The sequence below is a fragment of the Schistocerca serialis genome, chromosome 6 (genome assembly GCF_023864345.2).
Source record: "Schistocerca serialis cubense isolate TAMUIC-IGC-003099 chromosome 6, iqSchSeri2.2, whole genome shotgun sequence".
Classification (NCBI taxonomy): Eukaryota; Metazoa; Arthropoda; class Insecta; order Orthoptera; family Acrididae; genus Schistocerca; species Schistocerca serialis.
This window is the reverse complement of record NC_064643.1, coordinates 745746205-745760514: the sequence shown is the minus strand read 5'-3', so window position 1 is coordinate 745760514 and position 14310 is coordinate 745746205.

Sequence of the window (14310 nt, the reverse complement as noted above, 5' to 3'; positions counted from 1 at the left end):
AGAAATACACACTTCCAGAAGTAATGAGCTGTAATTGTTCCGGAGAGTATAGTATGTTTAATACCGACCTCCAAGAACTAGAATCTCTAACATCGAATGACTTACCGCGGAGTGGATCCTAGAGTTGCGATTAAGTGAGTGTGACTAACGAAGGAGCTGGAAACACACCAAGACTGGCCACATTGAGACTTTGCGCTTCTTCTGCAGTCTTTTCTCTTTATTTTGTTAATAAGTGAGTAGGAACAGTAATTTACTGTAGTGCGCGTAACATAAATTTCGGAACTTCAATTCAAAATAGTTTTGTACCATTCGTGTTAGCTGTTAACTCTTTGTAAGACAATATCTGTAATTATTGTGTTATGTAAACTCTGTGGTTGTGATAGTGAGTAGTTAATTTTGCTCTGATGTTCTGAAAATTAATTCGCTAAAAGCAATTACATTAAAATTTATTTACTTTCACTGTATGCTGAATGAGATTAACTCTTCTCAAAAAGTTAAGATACAGCTTCTTTGACAACAATACTTTTCTTAATTACGAGGTTTATCTGGGTTTAAAGTCGTTTTCTTTCGGTAAAGCGTATCCTCATATGCGAACGTTTCTGTTAGTGCCAAAACTGATGACTACTAATAAATGGTCATTCATCCATTATCATTTTATTTGATAATTATGTTCTCATGGCAACAAATTAAATGTACGATCTGATGTGGAATCTAATGTTACTTTTCAGCTTTGTAACACAAACGAATGGAAAACTGTAACTCAGTCTTTCAATGCAAAAATGAACCACTTACACAGTACACACATTGCAGATCTTTGCAAATACTGAAACTGAGGTCGGGACTAGTGGTCTAGCGGTGCAACGCTTGCCTTGAAACCGAAAGGTCGCGATATCGAATTCTCGTCGGACCACGAAATATTTCCATCTCTCTTTAATCTAGCTTCGTCTCCCGACGACGAGAAAATTCCCCACGAACGACAAGTGGTTCCCCCTCCCCTGGCAGGATTACTGAGGTAGGCTAGGGACGCGCAAGTCGCCAAAGTGGTGTCCAGTTGAAAGTCTTGCACCACACTCTTAAGAAAGACTGAACTGTGATTATAATTGACACTGAACACACAACGAATTCGAAATGCTGGGTCGTCATCGTCGTGTTCTTCTACAAAGTGATTTGCTGCCCCTACCAGTAGGTTTTATGCAACCCACAACACCTTCAAAAAACCACACTTGAGATTTTCATATTTTCTCGCTGGCTACGCCAGAACTATTAGTCCTACAGAAAAAAGTAACAAGACTTTTACTGCAGGAAATTAAACTGTATTAAATTTCCTGCAAAAAAAGGTCCTGTTCATTTCTTCTTTAGGTCTAGTAGTTTACATGTAACAAGTGAGAGAGTATGAAAATCTTGCGCGTGATATTCGAAGGCACTGCAGGTTACATAAAACCCATTGGTAGTGGCAGCTGAATCACGGTCTATTGGGGAATTTTGCCCCTATTTCTTTCAGGTTACAGTTAAGGATTTTCTTGGATATTCTTTCATCTCATTCTATTCACATGTTGTTTTCACATACCTCTACATTCAGTTATTTCCTCATTAAGTGGCGTGTTCATTCAACTCATTCCAAATGTTTTCACTTTTTATTAAATATCTTCTTGTAGATTTTAGTTTTTCTCAAGAATCTCATCTCTCGTGTTAAGATTTTAGTGTCATCTTTCTTTTTATTTATAAAACACTTGCTTCCACGCAGCAGTAATGAGAAACATAGCACACCAGTCTCATTCTTTGGTTGTCTCTTGTCACATCTCTCTTTTACTCTCCAGTAACTATTACCGTTTTTGTTTCATGATATAAGCTTTTGATTGCCCTTATAAGGTATAGTGGGTAGCCACTATCACTCATCATTTCTCATAATGCATTCGGATTAACTCAATTCTGTGCGCAGATTTTAATATCTACCGCTATCCCCTGCTGATTTTGCCATAACCAATGTCTTCGTAATGTTATTGCAGTATATAGCAATGCTGTGAAAGTAAGATAAGAATCCCTCTTGATAGTGTGGAAGCAAGGCCTTGCTTACGATGCATATTTTACACAGTGTGACTTCGCTGCTCCTACTGATCCCTTTTATGCAACCTGCACTACGTCTGTTTTAGGAACGGTATCCAGACATGCGACAGCCACGTCATCGATGGAAGTTCTCTCTCAGAGCTTGAGGTGACTATTAGCAAAAGGAATAGTATTGTAAAATATACAAGCGAGGATTGGCCATGAGTGACTGACCATGAGTCACACATTATTTTTTGGATTAAGATATACTTTACTTCTGCCATACTTACCTTCGTGTCTCCTATCTTTCTTTTTGCAGTTACCGCTGTTGTCATACTGGTTTTGGATGTCTGTTTTATTCTTTTATACTAATTAACCTTTCGTAAATAATTCAAAACTATTGCCTTTTGAAGTATGTTTCACCATTGGAAACAACGGAGTTAACAGGAGATATTACAACACGAAGAGTTGAAGTATCAAGTTGCTGGCATATAATCCACTGAAAAAATTAGTATACTCGGTGATTCAGCCGCCACTAACAATGTCCTCTGATGCAACGTCACATGACACTATTTTGTTGACCCGTTCGCTCTGAACAGATGAAGCACATTTTAAAAATTTAGTAGAATAACTGGTAAAGAGTACAAAAACATCTTGGATCTATTGTACAAATCTTGCTTATGAAACCACTTTAGCACATTAACGGTACGAATAGTTTTTTCTTAAGGTTATATACCGGAAAGTTGTCACTTGCACGCTTTCCATTTTAATGTCGCCTGTTAATTTCATTGTTTCCGCTGGTGAAACACACGTTATTACAAGGCAATATTTTTGAACCACTTACGAAAGATTTAAGCGATGTAAATGGAATAAGCTTACTGAGGCAACGAAAACCTGTATGACTATATCACTAATAACATGAAAAACGAGTAGAGGCACTTTGACAAATACGGCAGAAGTAAGGTATACCTAAGTCCAAACATACCATGTTACACACAACCTGCCCTGGCTCGTAATTTTTAATGTTTTGACGGAACTCAAAGATTACGCCTGTTTCGATACCGTTCCTAAAACAGATGTAGCACTTATTGCATAAATCGGATCGGTAGGAGCATCTGAACTTACCCTGTGTACAGTCAAACTATTATCTTTCTGAAGATCAAATTAAAAAAAGAGAGAGATTTAAACCTTAGCGAGTTGAGAACTAAGCCTATGTAACAATTCGACGCTGTTGTATCAACAGCGTCTCGGGAAGCCTGGAGATTCCAACTAAGTTTCACCCCAGTACCTTTGAGGAGTAGAAGCAGTGAGTCGCCGAGGGGTTCGAGCCGGAAACAGCACTTGGCTGCCCCAGCTGTGATTGGTCGCCGTTTAATAGTCCCCGGTGCTGACACGCAGCTCGCTGATTGAGCACGAGCGGAGAGACAGAGAAATCTGGCCGGGCCAAGGGTGCGACTGTCTAACTTAACTCGATACCCGTTAGGGCCGCGTCTGCCAGTAATTATCCGTAATGAGATCTGAAGGCGGCTGCCTCTTTCGCCCGGGGAGGGGGGGGGGGGACGAGGGGGAGGAGGGCACAGTGAGGCCACGCTCGATTGTGCAACTCAGGTAACTGGAGAAGACAACAAGTGCACATTTTAAACCATAAAAAAACTGAGTCCTGCTCAGCGATCAATGGAATCATGCATGATAGGAATCGCTACGTGAAGCAAAAAAATGAAAAAGCGACTCAGGAGACAAGAATGGAAGATGCAGTTATGACTGTAGATAAAAGCCAGGAAAGTGAATGGGCGATGGACGAAGGAAATACTTTTGTTGGATTTCAAAATAAGGAACCCATACAATAACCAAACGGAGGGTGGTTATATGACACACAAAAACGGTGGACGTGAAATCATTACTGATGCTGCAGCTGCTGCTGTTGATGGTGATGCAATGTACGTACAAGAAACGGACTCATATTTAACAATGTTCTTATATTAGAAAGTCATTAGATTGGCAGCTACGGATAAAGCAAGAGAAATAAAAATTGAAAAAAACACTATTCAAATAAAAACGAACGTGAAATTTTGAAGTAACCTCAACCTGTCACCGAGCGAGGTGGTGCCGTGGTTACAAACTGGGCTCGCATTCGGAAGGCCGACGGTTTAAACCCGCATCCGGCCATCCATATTTAGCTTTTCCGTGATTTCCATAAATAGCTCCGGGCAAAGTTTATTAAAATATCGGTTTTGGGGACCGATGAAAGAAAGCTTTTCTACCCTTGAAGTTTTAAAAGTGGGGGATGGTTCTTTTGAAAGTGCACGGCTGATTCACTCCCCCAACCTTGACACAATCTCAACTTGTGCTTCGCCTCTAATGACTTCAACGTCGACGAGACGTTAAACCCAATCTTCCTTCCTTCCTTCCCTCCCTCCTCAACCTATCTACGTGTCCTCAACACTATCCTTGTTACAGAGGCTTTTCCGTTCGAAAGTAACAGCGAAAAAAGTGCTACAAGTTTCTGTCCAGAAATATAATCATTACTTTAACTTGACATTTGGAGACCTCCTGATGATTGTATATCACAATTCCATGATTTTTCAGGAAGTAAAAATTAATGTTTTCCTTTGGTTCTACGTATTTATACTTTTTATATTGTACGATTAACTGATACAATATCTATTATAGAACAGGAAGATTTATTTACCAAATTTTACAGCATTTAGAACGATACTCAATTTTTATCCATCTTTCTGTGTTAGAACGTTGCATATCCTCTAAAAGTACACTGTGGGATAACGTTGTATATCAGAAATATATAATTTTCTCTTTCAGTGGCAAAAATAATGGAAAGTATCAACAGATTATATTATCTGACATACAGAAATAATGCAATGTATTTATTTAATTAACTTCGGAAGTAAAAAAGTCTAGTTCTATACAGAACAAAAAACATGTACAAAGATTAAATTAAACAGAGGAAAAATAAATTAAACTGCTCACTCAGAAGGTAAGTTGACGAATATTTTCGGTATTGTACATCAATTTACACACATCCAGCAAATCTTCATTTTCTCTGCCGATAGAGGAAGAAGCTCTTTATAGAATAAAGGAACTTAGGACTGACGGAGGACAACGCAAAAGTTGAAAGGAGTGCAGCTCGTTTTGTGTTAGCGCTAAACGGAAGAGGATGTGATGCGCGCGTCGGGGAGGCAATCAATAACACAAATGCTTTTTCATAGAGACGAGAACTTTTCACGAAATTTCAGTCTCCAACGTTCTCATTCGATTGTGAAAAGATTTTAGTAATTTTTGAGAACATTTCATTTCTCTTGGAGAACAGCCACAACCTACCATAACGGTGGTAGGTCTGAAGATGATCTAAAACAGACTGAAACCGGTAACGACCAATTAAAAAGAAAAGAAGTTTCTTGCGGTTGTGACTGTGCATTTTTAAGTAACGAAAATATTTTGTTGGTACCCCTCTACGTAGGAGAAATGATCATTATAATAAAAATAAGAGAAATCAGAGCTCGCACGAAAAGATTTTAGAGTTCGTTTTTCCCGTGTGCTGTTAGAGAGCAGGACGATAAAGAACTAGTGTGACGGTGTTTCGATGAGCCCTTTGCCAGGCACTTCAGTGTGAATTGCAGAGTAATCACGTGGATATAGATGTAGGAAATATCGTAATGGGTATATCGATGCTAAATTGAGAGTGACGTGGGGTTCGAATTGCGTGTCGTCTGGTAACTCCTCACTTAATTGAGAGGCGAAGGAGAGGTTAAAACGCAGGCTGAAAATACGACCGGGATTGCAGCCCGCGCCGTTTGGTTTCCAGGGACGCGCTTTACCGCTATGACGAGAAAGAAGGTGCAAAACGTCGAATAGATTTGGGAAGGAACGCTGCATTTTTTTTATTTACGGAACCATCCTGGCATTTTCGTTAACTAATTTGGGGAAAACACAGCACATTAAATTTGAAAAACTATGTAGTGCATCGTTGGTTATTTACAGACATTACTGTTTTCTTTGGGAAACAGACTGTAGTAGCGGTAACGTTGTGTGCTGCGTAGCAAACAACAACAGTTGAACGAAATTGTAGGTACCATGCGTCAAGGTGTCGTCGTAACGAACTCCTGCAAGTATGGTCGAATCGTTGAAATGTTTTACCACAAGACACGTCCACACCGCATTGGTTTCCGCCAGAGCCGTAAATACACTGTGGTATCCCGCAACGACGTCTCACATTCGAGAGAATGCCTTTTTAGATCCGCCCCCGACCATCCTGGCATAGCTTTTCCGTGATTTCCCTAAACCGCTCCAACCAAATCCCGGGATGCTTCCTCTGAGGAGATACGGACGATTCAATTCCCCACCCATGAAATATTCCGAGCATGTGCCCCGTCTCTAATGACCTCGATGTCAACGGCACATTAAACTCTAATCTTCCTAACGTTTTGCAAAATCTATCGTCATAAAAGTGAAATGGGCTACAATAATATATGTAACATAGCTTATGTTCGAAAAAACAACGATTACGCGTGACCTGGTCCGACTGCAGACAAGTTTCAGAACTCAAGAACCGGCGAATAAACCTAGACGTGGTAGCGTTGCTTGGCGGGTGGCGAAAGTTTTTGGCACTTGCGTTCTCCTCTGGGGTTACGCGAGAGCAACGCTTTTATACAATTAGCGTAAAGCAGGTAAGGCTCTTCCTACTTAATGAAGTTTCCTCAGCAACTAATGTGGCTTTCGCAGCTATGAGACTGTATTCATCTCACTTAACTTGAGTTGCACAAACAGACTAAACGTGATGCTAATATAAACTTTTATAAACACGCAGAACAGTGCTTGCTACCTCTTACAGACGAGTTAGAAGACGATGAGGGGAGGAGGATGTTTTAGTCTTGCATTATTAATTTTGTGAAAGTTATTAGCCATCCACATACAAAAAAGTAGCAACAGTACAGAGAGGTGAGCAGGGTATCGTAATATCTGGTGTGAGAAACTAGTTGGTGATTCACAGTTTAAGTTACAACTAATGTTTAACTGAATTAGTTTGTTACTATTAGCCTGCGCTAGCGCTCAAGTGATTATTTTACATGTAAAACCCAAGGGAGTACGTACCACGTGGGAGGTTGAAGCTCAAATGTGTGTGAAATCTTATGGGACTTAACTGCTAAAGTCATCAGTCCCTAAGCTTACGCACTATTTAACCTAAATTACCCTAAGGACAAACACACACAACCATGCCCGAGGGAGGACTCGAACCTCCGCCGGGACCAGCCGCACAGTCCCGACTGCAGCGCCTGAGACCGCTCGGCTAATCACGCGCGGCTACGTGGGAGGTTGAGACTATGAGGACTAAGACGTTAGTACGGAGACCTGGAAGTTCTTCAGTGTCTACTTCTTACCATCCCTGTATCAACTGTCTTTCAGTCAGGGACTTGCGCACAGAAGGAAACAATCTCGTAAATCTACAGAGTCACCCAAAAGAAGTTATCATTTGAAAATTCAGTACTTCACGAGGAAAAAGGTAAGTGGAGAGATAAAACACGACACACGTATTTCAAATGACATTGGCTTTCATTGAAACCAAAGAAAATGCACAAAACGACCAACAGATGGCGCTTCATGTAATACAAAAGCAACAGTTAGCGTAAGAATTGATTTTTTAACAAAGGCGATGATCTTTATAACAATTGTTCAAAATGTCGGCCGTCATTAACCAACAATACCAGTAGTCGACGGACGACCTTGTGAACAGTACTGTACAGCGTATCAGTAGATATGGTGAGAAATTGCCGTCGGATGTTGGCTTCAGAATCCCTAACGGGTTCTGACGATCGCGGTAGACTTGCGATTTCAGGCAGTCACCCAACCAACAATCACAGGGATTGAGGTCCGGGGACCTGGGAGGCCGAGCATTGACGGAAGTGGTTCAGCTGGCGAGATTTACGAAATTATGTGTGCAAGAAATTTTTCACACGTGTAGCAATAAGGCGTGGAGTGCCATCCTGCAGAAAAGTCGTGCCTTCCAGCAGGTGTTTATCACACCAGCTAGAGATGACCTGACTCTCTCTCTTTCTTCCCTTTACTAGGTTCTGGGTTTCGGTTCCCCCCAGAGGGGGACGGGTTAGCAGCAGCTTAATACGCCGCTCTTCAGCCGACAGAATTTTTAAAAAGAGAATAAGAAGATAATAAACAATAAAAACACGCGATAAAGACGGTGACTTTTAAACTATAAGATGGCGGAAAGTTGTGGAAGTTAAAATGAAAAAACGAAGGGTTGATGATGCTAATTAAGACACACAGTAAGCAGACAGATAATTAAAAACATACGGAGACAGCCTGGTTTCTGTTCGTAAGAGATAAAAATTTCACCTGGTTTCTGTTCGCAACACTTAAAAAAGATGCACGACACTTAACACACACTAAACACTGCACTAAAGAGTAGACATGAAGATGACACACCACAGCCTAAGGCAGATGGGGGAGGAAGGGGGGATAGCACCCAGATAGATGAGGGGAACAAAGGGGGGGAGAGGAAAAAATGGGGTGGGGGAAGCCGATGGGCGGAGAGGACACATAAAAGGGGTGGGGACAAGGCGGTCGCGAGAGGGAGTGGGGAAGGCAGAGGAGGGGAATGAAAACGACTCTGTGGAGAGCAGGGAGTCAAAGAGAGGGTACGCAGGGAAAATTAGAATAGAAGGGGAGCAAGAGGGAAGCTGGTAAAAGGACAGAGGTAGAGACGGGGATTGTGTATGAGAGTTGATGGGAGGGATAAATGGAAGGAGAGAGCATTTGGGAGCGGGAGTTGATGGAAGCCACCTTGGGAAAGAGGATGAAGGGTGTAGAGGTGGAGAGTAGATGGGACACAACGATAAAGGTGTAGCAGTGAGTGGGGGCTGCAGAGGAGAGGAGAAACGAAGGGATATGGGGGTGGAGGTGGGGGATCAAGTCAGTGGGAGGAATAGAGGACTTGGATATGTCGAAGAAAAGGAGCAGATGGGGAAAAGGTATCAGGTGATAGAGGATCCGCATGGGGGACAGGAGGCATATTCAAAAGGTGATGTGGAGTACATGGCACTCGAGGATTTGGAGGCACGTACAGAATTTCAGAATTTGGGGGGGGGGGGGGGGTGGAGGTCCAGGTGGGACTGGCATAACAGAGGAGGGGACAGATCAAGGAATTGTAAGTGTGGAGGATTGTAGATGTGTTAGACCCCGATGTCTGGCCAGAGAGGAGTTTAAGGAGATGGAGGCAGTTGTGGGCTTTGGATTGGATAGAGCGGAGGGGTGTAGGTAAGATGACATTCCCTCTCCAATTACAGCTCATTTTATGCAATATTCTCATGTGGCAGCACTGATGTGTTTCTGTCCAGTGTCATCTGTTGGCCAGTTTGTTCACTCGATTTTGCTTTCAATGAAAACTCATGTCATTTCAGGCATTCTGTTACTTTTTCGCTCTCTGCCTACATTATTCGGTGAATTACTGTCAAATGTTTGCAGACTTTTAGATCAACCAGTACGTCCACATTTAATCATTTGGAAATAGTGGACAAGAACAGTGACTTTCAGTAAGCCTCTGTATAAGCTCGAATTCCCCAGACTTTTCTGTCTGATCCGAGATGTATCTGAGAGTTTATATCTGATCTAACGTATCTTGAGATGCGTAAAGGCGAAACCGACAACCACAACACAGTACAAATGCGACTGGAAACAACTGTAGTAACAATTTGATTCTTTCTCTCCCCAAATAATATAACAGTGTGTTAACATATTAATATGTTTGTTACTGCAGGTTGACTCGTATAAGTGGGTCACCAGTAACGGTGCACAATACCAGTGCAATTACTTAAATGCGAAAGAAATATTAGAGTTAAACGTGCTGCCGACAACGGTGTCATTACAGGCACTCGCGAATGCGAGTCCACTTTGCTGACCACTGCTTCACTTCGCTCGGTGCTTTAACGGTGAGTTGCGACGCACTGTATTTGTATTGAAATCTCAGCACCGTAATGATGCCTGTACACCTACTTAGCAAATGACAGTTAGGACCCGCTTTTTCTTTGTCCTGGGTGTCTGTCACACTTCACGAAAAGAGACGTGATACGCATGTACAGAGTAACTTCTCTAGCAATTAACTCCTGGCGCTGGCAGGCGATGACACGCATGTGTGTTCTGTGTGCGTGCGTGCGTGCAGTGCTGAAGAGGCAGAGTGAGCTTCTCCAACGCTTCTTCCTCAGGGCGGCGGTTAACGTAAACGCGATGCCGGCAGCAAAGGCACGCACGGCCCGTGGTTGGGTGGGAATTACTGGCTGGACGCGACGCGCGAGGTGAGGTGATCCACGGGCTGCGACTGCCTGCAATTAGTCAGCGCTCGGCCGGCCGGCGGGTGATTAACGCCTACAAAGGATAATTTCGCGCCGAATTATGGGCTCGCGCGTCGGACGTTTCCGGCTCATTATTGCGGCCTACGAATGCCATCAGCCCGGCGTGCGCACGGGCGCGACGAGTTGCCACGTTACGACTGCCTCACGTGTTTGTTTTCGGCTGTTCCTGCCCCTAACGACTCGCACAAAAGCTCCCAACTCCACTCGACTACTCTGCACCGCTCCCGGAACTACTACTCGCCGACGGACAAATTTACATGCCGATGAGGGAGTAAAGTTTTGTACTGAGAGGGCAAACTGTCCAGTTATCCAACATCCCCTAACTGAACTAAAAGAAAAGCATAAATTTTTAGACAACATAGTTGTGTGGAGATAACAGCGATTGGTTTACTTCTAATCAATTATTCAAACTGACAGTCACAATCGCATTATTTATTTTGCCGCCAACCGGTTTCAACCCGCGATGGGGTCATCTTCAGGGCAAATTAAACCATTTGGTTCGCCAACTGGAGTCGTCACCCTGCCTGTGCACGGTTGTTAATTAGACACTTACCTACGAGCGTGCACCTACCGCCGGCCGCGGTGGTCTCGCGGTTCTAGGCGCGCACTCCGGAACCGTGCGACTGCTACGGTCGCAGGTTCGAATCCTGCCTCGGGCATGGATGTTTGTGATGTCCTTAGGTAAGTTAGGTTTAAGTAGTTCTAAGTTCTAGGGGACTAATGACCACAGCAGTTGAGTCCCATAGTGCTCAGAGCCATTTTTGAGCACCTACCCTATGGCACCAACAGCCCAACGGAAACGAGTAAAAACTGTGCGCACGATACTAGTACAGGAATATCTTCGTACATTGATGGGTTTCTATACAACTTATCCGTCATTTGCATCCGTATTCTATGACTAAATACTTTCTTTACCAGATGCAGAATCTCCTCAAAGCGATGACCCAGTCACGGGCCAGTCATTCACTCTTTTCAACGATGACCCAGTCATGGGCCAGACATTCACTCTTTCCATGACTAATTTACATTACTATTAATTGATATCAAATTCATCGTCCCATTCAGTATCATTTACCAAATATATTGTAAATATAAACTGTTAATGTTTTTTTTCAAACATGTTTTCCCATCAGTTCAGTCAAAACACCCTCTTGTAAGCGTAACGTAGCGAAAGTATAGCGCCGATGAGAGACAGACAGATGGAAGGGGTCGTTTGGTTCTACGGCGCAGAAGGTATTTTTCGTCATTTCCGTTTTGCTATCTCTTCCTTAAGCGAAAATTCAATTTTACAGATGTCCCTTGTAGGAAATTTAATGTCCTTTCACATCGTATAGGGTTTTTGTAGATAACATGTATATTTTTCGAGTTGGCAGCTGTCGTAATGGACGTTTTTGATGTTTTCGCAGAAGGGCCAAAAAGTCACCGCTTGGCCGCGCGCTCTATCGCTGGCACCGCTCGTCAAAAAATCAAACCTGGCTAGCAATGTTCGTGGGAAATTTTGTCTACTTTTATTTTGTATCGAATCGTTACCTTATAAAAAGCATAGTTTTCGAGATATAAACAAGAAACTGAAAGAAGTGCGGAAATTTGTAGGCTTTTTGCGTTCTCAGTTGTGAAGCTGACCTTCTGCAAGGAAGGAAAATTTAAATTCGGATTCAGCACCCCAAAAAGATGTAGAAAAAAATTGCGAAATTTTGTTACGTTAATAGCTGTTTTGAACATCAACGGACTGGATAGGTATCTGAGAAAGAAATTTAAAAACTACAATGTTGGAACAGTTTTTTTTCTTTTGTTTTGTTTTGGAGAAACATCCTTGATTTACATAGCACCCCGCTCAACGAAGAGGCTGTAAATCAAGCACCTTCTACTTCATCACTATACAAACGGTTATTGCTACCTGTCTGACGCAATTTAAAACCTAGGCACTTTAAGTCATACTTTCAGTAACTTAAAAATGGTAAACTAAAATTAATTCCTTCGTTAAATACTTTTTCATAGCAAAATATGTACTTGCGAATACTCTCTCTTTTGACGTTGCTTTCATTCTTGTAGTATTTGCTTGTGCTATACATTCATGTGCAGTGGTGCAGAATTTATCATTTTATCTGTCCTTCATCTTTTACTATTTATAAATGTGTCTATGCGGTGCTTGTGAGTGTTACTCCTTTCTTGGCACGTTTATCAAAACTGCATGTCGAATAACGTATTGTTTTATGCAATTTGCTAACAAAATACGCACGTCGTGTCGTGTCCGCCTTAGGCCAGTTGGCTACGACTAATCAGTAAAGAAGATGTGAAGTTTCATGGGAGAAGCGTTTAGACCGCTTGAAAACTTTAAACGTTTCAGGTGTATGTCGACTAGCCACTGTTTGCGTTTCAGAACTCGTCATACTATAATATTCCAGAGTCACTGTAGAACCAAAATACCTCCTTTTGGAAATATAAGTAATTGATTCAGTCCTGTTGAGTGCATTACTCAATGAATTCTGGGAACAGTCTAAATTTTATGTTTTTAATTCTTCTAAGTTTACAATCTGGATGACTTACACTCATTTCATTAGAAACACATCAGACTTCGACAACTTCTAATATCCTTTTTGTGTCATATTCTCCTTCACTTTAAGAGACGAATTATTTTTATAAATACCTTTTTATATGAATAAGGTCATTTGTAGTAAAAGTATTATTACGGTGGTTCCTTTTCGTTACTTAGTTAGTTATGTGTTTCATTAATCATTTGAACGATGATGTGGAACGAGTCAGTTTACAGAATATATGTACATGATAAGTGTTAACATTAATGAACACATTATTATTTTTAGTCATTTTTTTAGAAATTAGTCAGTAGAATAGAATGAGTGGTCCACGTTATTGGGCAAATGATAAAAAATTTTTTGTTGCTGTATGTTGAACTCCTTTCAGGCCACTGACAGCTTCAAAATGGGTAGTAAAGGTTATTGTTCCCTGAAGTGTTGTAGGTATGGGCAACTGTTCTTCTCAAATCCTGATGACGAATTTCATTAGCAAATATATGTGCTGTGACGGCGCAAGTAAAGGCCTAGCTCCTTGACGACGTACTTACATGACGCCCACGAGTAAACACCAAATACTTTCTTACTGTTCGCTTTTGTACAATCAACAGTTCCTGTCTAAATTATGAGTTACCCGGGTAAACTGTTCCGTAAGACATAATTATGTGGAACTATATAAAATATATCAGGAGGTTGATAAGTTAGTTTTCAGGATTAGCAATTACACGAATAGCAAAAGTACCTGAACTTAACTGTTTGGGAAGCTCAGTAATATGCTTTTTCTACTTCAAGTTTTCATCAGTATATAACCCAAAAAGTTGGTACATTCTGCCCTATTTACTAATTCCTGTTCATGTGCTACATCCATTGCTGGTGGAGTGGACCCAAAATTGAACCATTTGGGAGTCCCTTTGGGATTTTTTCCCACTAACTAAAATTTTCTGCCTTTCCGACATTGTCTGCTTTATTCAGCACAATCTTTTGTATTGTTTGTTAAGTACGATTCAGGTCTACATTGTGTAAAGCCATCAGTTCCATAAAAGTTTAGTTTTTCTAAGAGAGTAACATGATCTGCCCAACCAAACGCCTTGGGAAGATCACAAAAGTTACCAGTTGGCGATAAACTTTGTTATTATCTAAGGCTTGTACTATTTGATAAGTGAATGCATCAATAGCATTCTAAGTCGGGCAACCCATCTGAAATCCAAAATGTGATTGCTAAGTGAATTGTTTCCACTTGAGTGTGTGACTATTAATGAGTACATTACTTTCTCTAATATTTTGTAAAAAGTAACGAAACTGAACGATAATTATTTATTCTGTCCTGCCATCTTCCTTATGAACTGTTTTAACAATTGTTT